Source organism: Sceloporus undulatus, chromosome 9, assembly GCF_019175285.1.
Source record: "Sceloporus undulatus isolate JIND9_A2432 ecotype Alabama chromosome 9, SceUnd_v1.1, whole genome shotgun sequence".
Taxonomy (NCBI): Eukaryota; Metazoa; Chordata; class Lepidosauria; order Squamata; family Phrynosomatidae; genus Sceloporus; species Sceloporus undulatus.
Window position 1 is genome coordinate 15474334 of NC_056530.1, and position 9277 is coordinate 15483610.

The window sequence follows — 9277 nt, forward strand, 5'->3', positions numbered from 1 at the left end:
AGGGCTCTGCACAGTGTCGCAAGGGCCTCCCTGGCAAGGGCCCAGGACTCCTCAAAACAAACCCGTCTGGCTGGAGCCGGGATTTGCTCCGCCAGCCGCCTTTCTCAGGTAGCAACACAGCATTTCACCAACAAACTCCCACTGGTGTCAGGGAGGCCCCAGGGCAGATCTGCCGCCTCTTCCAGCCCAAACTCATCCCTCCGTCGTGGGGGGGAGAGACGCTGGGATCCCGCTGCCTTGCTGGTTGCTCTTCTTCTTCCTTGGATGCTGCAAGAGGCGGTGGCGTCTCCACTGTCCTCATTGGTGGCGGCAGCCATTTGCCAAATCCAGTGAGCCAGGAATGGGGGGGGGAGGGATGGCTTGCATCACCCTCCTTGCCTGGGAAAGTGAGGCCCATGGGCCCAATGGGAAGATGGCAGTATCCTTCCCTGGGGGGCCTGGAGGCAGAGAGTGTGGCTCTGGCGGCCAAAGCACCTCAGGGCCCTGATTCAAAGTGGGGCAGGCCTCAGCAGAGGCAGAGGTGGGGAGCCACTGAGAGCAGAGGCCTTCTCAGAGGCCTGCATGGAAGGCCTGGTTCTGTGGGAAGGAAGAGGGGGGTCTTGACCTAGATCACCCTCTTGTCACAAAGGCATGTTGGCAAAGTGCCATGCAGCCTGGCCCCAGTCAGTCCCAAGGGCTGTTCTGCTTGGATCCTCAGCCCCTCTCCTCTGCTGGCCATTGTCTTTCCCCTCCAGGGAAGGGAATAAAGTGCCCTGACTTATTCCAAGAGTGAGAGGAGCCAGCCACCCACCCACGGTTCTGAACTTTTCTCCCCAGAAGGTTCAGCATGTTGGATAGATAGTTCCTTTGAAGTTCATGCCAAACCCTGGAGGCTGCCCCACTGATACAGAAGCCATAGGCTGGCCGCTGCTGCTGTCCTTCCCAGGCCCAGAGAGCCTTGCTGGGTGGCACAACATGGATGCCAGGAGGGCAGATAGATGTGCCATCTTCCCAACCTACACTGCAGGAGAGGAATCTTACTCCAGAGCAGTCAGCCAATGCTCATCTCCCCAGATGACCAGGGAGAAACGATGGCCAGTGCCTTGACTGAGGCCCATGGGAGGGTTTCTCTACCAACCAGGTTGGCACTCCTTCCTGGCCTCCTAGCTCCAAATGGCAGGGTCAGCCCCAGCTGGATAGATCAGCTTCTGGGATTGGACGGTTGGCCAGGGAGGAGGGTCAAAGGCCAAGGTCAAAGGGAACCTGGAAGGTCAGTTTGATCATTTCCAATGAATTATCCATAACAAGGGAACCTTTAGGCCCCATGCTGACAGAACAGGACTTGAGACCCCAGACTGGGCAAATGTACAAGAGACATGGCATGCATCCCCATTCTGCTGTTAGTAAAGTGATTCACCCCAAACAGAATGCCAGACCCAGAGTATGTTTGAGGGGCCCATGAATGTTCCCGGCAGTCACAGACTCCACAGCCATCCAGACAATGCTCTCCTTGGAGACAGGCTGAGTCCGCCCCCAGGACCCCCAGTTCTGGGGCTGTAAGCCCCACCCACCCAGCACCCCAGGACAGCCTGTTGTGTGGCCTCATCCAGGCAGACCATTGGCTTCTGACCCACCAAGCCCTCCATGCCATCCAAGGGTGCAGCAGCCCTTTCTGAGACCTTCCAAGATCCGGGGGGTGGGGGAGACTTCTCTGGGTCCCAGGATGGGAATGCAACAGGGCCTTTTGGGCAGCTGCTCTCTGCTCCCTTCCGCTGACAGACAAAGACCTTTCTGTCCAGCCAGGAGTCTGCAACTGTCCACCTATTATGATTTCAGGGTTTTCACATCAAAGTGGCAGACTTTTTCATATTTTATTATGTATAATAAATAAGTGGATTTTCAAAACTGTTTTGATTTAATTTTGTTTTAATAGCATGACTAATTCAATATGTATTTTAATATACATGGTTTATTGTGACTTTACTGGAATGCCTTTTTTTCTTCTTCTCTGGTTGTGTTGGAAGCTCCACTGCATGCATCCCAGACTTTAGAGGCAGTGGGACATAAATCAAACGTATAACTGGGCTTGTGCTCTGGCCTCATTGGGGAAATTCCCATGGACCTATTGAATCTGATCTCCAGCAGTCTTGGGAGATGTACTCATCTTGTGCCCCACATCCCAGTTTTGAACAAGATTACTCTGCCAGCGGAGGGGAAGAAGCCAGCCAGGTACCACATCCCGGCTGGCAGAGGCGCTTGGCATCCATAGCTGGCTAGTGAGCCAACAACCTATAGTCAGGACTGGCCACAAGATGCAGGTCCTTGCGCTGTTAACCAACCACCCCGTCTATTGCATTTGGGATCAAAACTAGAGGACTTCCATGAGCCCACACTTCCCCTGTGGCCTGGCAATCATTACCTAGTTGTAACTTCCAAGCAACTTCCCCTAAGAGATGTTGCAGGTGCATATGGGTTAAAAGTTACATCTCTTATTCAGTAGAATTCCCCATATTTCCAAAGGCTCTGATACTCCGCACCCAGATAGTAATTTCATCTTTATTTATTTATTTTATTTATTTTGTGGCTCTAAATCATGTTTGAAAACCAATTCATATATATTAGGAAGCAGGACTGCAGCTAAGCTTATTTTGGAGTAAAAATCAGTACTGATCTGGTGACAAGTTCACCCTTCAGTTTCAGCAGAGCTTCCCATTCCTGCTCTAGCAACACCCAGATCTCACCAGACAACTGGCTCCTCTCATCGCTCTCACACAACCGGATCTTGTCCTTCCCGCAGCCACCAGCATGGAGCTTTCTCTTCCCTGCTTGTCAGCTGCTCCAAGAGGAAGGAGCAGGGCCTCCCTGGGGCCAAACCCTTCCCAGACCCCACTCAAACCCCACTAAGGGAAAGCCGTCTGAGACTGAGAGCCTGGCACTCATTGACGCTTGCACAGGCTGCTGAGCCACCGGGCAATACATGAATCAAATGCTCAAACCCAGGGTGTGTTCTGTCCACATAAGGACCGATCAGGAGTGACCCTCAGAAGAGACCCCGCTGCTCAAAGCAAGCCAGGGAAAGCTCTCCCTCCCTCTCCCTTCCTCTCTGAGGGCTCATCCAGAAGGGAAAAAAGTCTCTGGAAGTATCAAGATTTTCCAGTTCTTTTTGTTTCGATTTAACCTGCACAGTCATGCTTTTGCTTCCCAGCTCTTTCTTGAAATATCCGGGGCTCCCCTCACCCCCTTCCCCACCCTTCCTCTCCCACTCAATGCATGTCACATCGCAACGCATGCAACATTTCAGAAATCCCAGTTTCAGCAACTTCCACAGAGCCATATAGGAATTAGAACCAAAGTGCTAAAGAACTTTAGCAATATTAGGATCATTTTGTTCTGGTGCAAACATTATTCCTCTTTCCCTTGCTTGGCCACTGATTCATCTGTGTACTGGAAACAATAGCCGTAATTCACTGCCAGTGGTCCATCTGAACTGGTTCTGGGACAATGCAAACAATGCAAACCAAGTAGAGAAATACTAGGTTAATGTAAACTGAACAGGGAAGCTGGGATGAAAAGTCCTTGGTAATATCAGGAATTCCCAGGAAGCCCAGCCCCTGTTCCAGAAAGTCTCCTCTGTTTCAGAGGCAGATTCTTCCCTTTGGCAAAGCGGGGATGTGGGCTCCATTCCACTCAGGGAGAGTAGGCAACCTCTTCTGTCAAAGTGGCCCCATCCCTCCAAGCCTCTCCCTCCACAGCACCTCTTTGCAGAAGAACAAGCGAGTGCTGCAATAGCAACAGCAAGGATATTTCTATACCGCTTATCAGTGCACTGAAGCACTCCTTAAAGTGGTTTACAAAGTGTAAGCTAATTGCCCCCAACAATCTGGGGACTCATTTTGACCTCCTCAGAAGGATGCCAGGCTGAGTCAAGCTTGAGCCCTTGGCTGGTATTTAACTCGCAACCTTGCGGTTTGTGAGTGAGTGGCTGAAGTACAGGCATTTAAGCCTTGTGCCAACGGGGCTCTTGTCAGAGCATCATGTCTGGGTAGACCCTCAAAATATAGCATCCGTTCCTGGTAAATCCCCTTTTCAATCTTGCAAGCACATTGTGAGGATCCAGAAGCAAAGCTCCTCAGGGCTGCAGGCACCAAGGATGCAGGCATCTATTTCCCAAAGGTCTCTTCACCACAGACTCTTATGCCGCAAGCCCTGTGTCCTTTTCCAGATGTCAGAGGAATCCTTGTTGCAGGTTGGGAGCCTGAATATCCTGATGGAGGGGCTGGCCAGCAGGCCCTTTCTTTTCTTTAAGGCACCTTCAGAGTTTCTGGACCTAAAAGGAGACCTCGGGGCTTCATCTAGGGAGATGTCATGATAGGTTTGCCTTAGGGTCTCCATAAGTCAGAAATGACTTGAAGGCACACTTGAAGCAACAACACTGTGCTAAGCAAATGTTTGGCAGGAAGGAACCTGGATGAGCAAAGAAGAGTGGGGTGGGTGGGCGGGACCTTGGAAAGCCCTCCCCATCTGCATCCCCCCCCCAATTCATCCTCCCTTGGGGCCTTCCCAGGGCATCTCCAACATGCAGCAGATCCTGAGTACTCCGATCCTTGTGCTCTCAATTATCTCCCCCTTTTCTGTTTACCTCCAGGCAGCATGTAATTATTTTTAAATATTAATTTAGTGGTGTCATGTACACTTTGCGGCTTTGAGATCTGAGTTGCAGAAGGCCCCATGCTCTCCCTGGTTGCATTTGGCTGGCGATGCTCTCCCAGGACCCCTCACGGTGTGGAGAGCACCCCAAGTCCCCAAAGGGGAGAAAGGCAGGATCTAAAGGGAATAAGGAAATTGGGCTGAGCTCCTCTTTGTTACCAGATGCTTGAAAAAGTTCTCTGTGGAAGTGTCTGGACCATTTTTCTGCGATGCACACGGTCCATGTTGCATTCAAGACTGCAGAAGAGGAGCTGTTCAGGCAGTGCTATCACTGTGTGGGTCCACACTGCGCATTGTGCTTGCAGAAACACATGTGCATTGGATGTTGTGGCATCGTAATTCACTAAAAAGGCAATTTTGTGCAATGTCCTCATATCTCTGTGAGCACAGAGTTGTCATGTTGGGGTGTGTTCATCATTTCTCCCTATCACAGGGGTTTCTTGGTAAAAAATTGTTGGGGGGATTGCCTTTGTTTCCCTCTGAGGTTGAGAGAGTGTGACTTGCCCAAGGTTTTCATGGCTGAGCAGGGATTCATACCCTTGTCTCCAGAAGCATAGTCCAATGCTCAAACCATTCCACCACATTGACCCTCACTGCATCGCCTTCATATAGCTACACTCCATCAAAGTTACACTCCACCAACTCAGTGTAGGGTCTTGGCTGTTGTAGGGTCTCAGGCTTCAGCGCATAAGCTGAGTTTGTTGCAGGAGAAGGGGCTGAGAGAGAATGGTTCGGCCTCTTATTAGGCATTTTCAGAAAGGAGGAGGAGGAGGGGGGAGGGGGAGGAAGCAAAGCCTCACCTTTATGGGAACCTGAAAAACAGGCCCCTTAGCAAAGATGCTCTGAGGTTTTGTGTGATGCTCTCTAGGTCTAACCAGCAAATCAGAAACCTGCGTTTCGGCTGGACTACCTCCTTTACAACTCTATTTTTTCTCCCTAAAGAGCCATCAAGTTTTCTTTTTTCAAGTTTTGGTTGTGTATTGGGACACAAAAGGCATCCCAGTATGGTCCCAGCTCAGCAGACCCCCCTCCAGGGGGCACTGTGGAGCTGCCTCAAAATGCGGGGGAGGATCCCCTCGCCTTTCTCCCTTCGCTCCCCTCCTGGCCAACGTCCCCTCCCTCCCTCCCTCTGCGGACCCCCCCCCCGGGGCACAGAGAGCCCTCCCAGAACCACCATCCCCATCATCCCCATCACACAGAAGCAGAGTTCATGGCTACTTTGCTCTCGCCTGTGTAACCCAACACAGTGGCCCGGGGGGGGGGGGAGGAGGGCGGGGGGAGGGGGGGGGGTGGGGGGGGGGTTTCCCCCCCCCGCCCCTTGGGGGGGGGGGGGGGCCCCCCTTCTTCCCCCCCCCCCCCCCCGCCATGGGCTCCTCCTGCCGCCAAATCCCATTTAGGGGGAGTGGAACTGGCCCTGGTGCTGAAGTAACCGCCGGAGGGGAGAGGTCTCCGGCCCCTGCCAACCCACCCTCCCTGCCTCCCTCCAGCCCCAGCACCGGCCATTCTGGGGTCCTCCGTGTCCGGGATCCAAACACAGAGCGGCGCAGGAGGGGCCGATGGCCGCAGCGGAGACCGGGAGAGCCGCCTCCCTCGCCTTCGGGGAGATCCAGGAGGGCCAGGAGGAGGCCAGCTGCGGGGGGTCTCCAGCAGCTGCTCCGGCGGGGCTCCAGCTGCTGCGGAGGCAGATGTGGCAGAGGCCTGGCCGCCCTCCGTCCCTCCCTCTGGGCTCCCGGCAGATGCTGCTCTGGGCCCAAAGGGCGAGTCTCCGGGGCCCTGTCTCCACTTCAAGGGCCATGGTTTGGGAAGGGACCAGGGACCCTTGGCAGAGATGGCCCTCTCCCCTAGGACTGCAAGTCCCAGGGTCCCCAGGGCAGTCCAAGGGGAGCTTCGTGAGCCTTGGCAAAGAGAAGGCAGGGAGGTTGAGTGGCCCCTTCGTCCGGGCATGCTTTGGGCAGGCCTTTGCCAGCGCTGGGTCTCACCACTCTGGAGACTTCGATGGGGAGCCATTTCTCAGCGTGTGTCTTGGGATCCCATGGCTTTTAGAGGGAGCCCTCCGAGGCGGCTCTCCCAGTTCCTTTCTCTGAACTAGGGCCCACAGCACCCGGGATTCCCTGGCGGTCTCCCATCCAAGGACTAAGCAGGGCTGACTCTGAGTAGCCCCAGAGATCCGATGGGTCTGTTTAGGGTATTTAGGCAGCAGTTACCAACACCCATAAAGAAATAAAGGCACACTCACACACACACACACCCCCCACACACACATACACTCACACACTCACACTCACAACAGCAGCAGGGAGAGAGGGGTCTCCAGTCGTGGCCCTGAAGCCCTAAAAGTGCCCAGCCATCTTGCTCCCAGAGGGAAGCCCAGAAGTTTAGTGCACTCAGTTTCAGCCTGAGATCTAGTCAAGTGTGCACTTGGGGATTTCAACTCTTCCCAACTGGTGCTGGGTTCTTTTCTGGGGTGCTGTTGTTGTTGTTGTTGTTGTTGTTGTTGTTGTTGTCTTTTAGTTTGCATTCTAAAACGTGACTGTGGTTTCAGTGGGGAGGGAAGGACTGGGGGCAGCTGAGCCTCCTCCCCTCAGTCCCCAGCCCCCCCTTCAGCCCTCCCTGGCCAGCTGCATTGCTCCCAGAAGGCACAGCGTGGACCCAAGGGAGGGAAGGAGGGAGGGATGCTGCAGGACGCTGCTGAGCCCCCCCCCCCCGGCTTCCAAGTGCCCCCCAACTTTGCACACCCCACACCTTTGCTGTGGCTGAAACCCCCTTTCTCTGCCCCCCCCCTCTCTGTATCCCATAAGCGATGGCTGGCAAGGGTGCCATCAGCTGGAGCCCAGGATGAATCTTGCCAGCCTTCTCCATGCGCTGACCTTGTGAGCATTACATGACCATGGGTCTCTTCACATGTGCCTTTGTCCCTGTCCCTGTCCTTGCCAAACTGCCCTAGCCTGAGTCCCACATCTGGCACACTGTGTGTATATGCGCAAGGGAGCATGGGAGCATGCCCCCTTGTTCTGATAAACTTTAAAAAGCGTGTTCAGTTGTAATTTTTGAAGGGTTGTTTAGGTAGAAGCAATAGCAACAGCAATAATAGCTTCATTTATATACCGCTCCACACCGCACTAAGCAGTCTCTGCTTACAGCTGTAAGCAAGAAGGTTCTGGAACACCATTTGACTCTGAGAGGAGGCTGGGGAATCTATCTATCTATCTATCTATCTATCTATCTATCTATCTATCTATCTATCTACGTTTTCCTGACAGTCGACATAGAAAATGTGAGCACAGAATAAGATGTGGGGAACGTAGAGTCCCAGGTGTGGGAAGAAAAGTCAGAGGTGCCACCTTGTGCCCCATCAGCCCACTCCAGGACCTGCTTTTGCCCCTCAGTGGGGGCCGGCCAACTGACCATTCTGGGGCATCAGGAGAAGAGCCCAGGCTGGGTCTGGAAAAGCATCCATGACTTGACCTCGCCTGTTTCTGTGGCCAGCATGAGCCCCAGGTGGCCCCGAGGAATGGGCTGGGAGCCCCCCAGTGCCAGCTAGGAAAAGACCAGGTCGAAGACCAGGTCGAAGAAGCCCCCGGGTCTGATTCCCTTCATTGCTGAGCTGCCGTCCCTCCTTCCCCCCAGCATGGGCCTCTTGCCGTTTCCATCCTGGGCCCAGAGAAAAGTGGAGGGTGCCTGTGTTTGGGAGGGGTCCTCCTCCTCCCCGCCCCTCCCCCTTCCTGAGCCCCCCAAGGCACTTAAGGGGAGCCATGCTGCAAAATTAATGTCACCACCCCCCTCACGCCCATGTAACAAAATAATGTAAATGATCAATTATTTAAAACACAAGTGCATCTTTATGTTGAAAAATGCTTCTCTTCCCTCCGCCACTCCACCCCCCCAACACACACACACACACACACACACACACAGAGACACACTGACTCTGATCTGTTTGTCTGCTTTCTGTCCTGGATGTCAAAGTCTCCCTGAGATGGACCCCCTCCCTCCCTCCTTCCCTCCAAAGTCCAAACACAATTGTGGTGGCAGAGCAGGGATGTCTTTGACTTCATTAATGAAGAGCCCTATTTGTCTCCTAAATCAGATGTGACTCTGGCCCCCACAACAGCAGTAATTAAATTAAATATTGATAGCTGATGGTTCGATGCCTGGGCTGGCCAGGTAACGGGCTTTGCCACCTCCAATTAGCATCTCCCCCAAGTGGGCCCTTTGGGGCAGCTCCTTCCCCCTCAGATGGGAAGGCTAATGCATGGCTGGCCATGGGGCGGGGATGGGGCTATTGTTGTGGAGAAGGGGAGGGGGGAGAGCAACCATGCTCAGAGATTGTGCTTTGCAAACCTTCTGTTGAATGCCAGTATTGTACACCTGAATGCGGACCCTAATATGCACTATTGCTCTCCCCCTCTCCCTCCCCCCCACTTTATGGCTCTCTGTTATGATGGCAACCAAGGCCAATGCATATCCAAAACCAGGCTCTTCCCAGAAGTCCTTTGGTCCCCCACGATAGCTGGCTGGAGGTTTCCACATCACTGGAGCAGGGCTTTTGTCTCTCCTGGACACTGAACCTATTCTGGAGATTGGACTCATC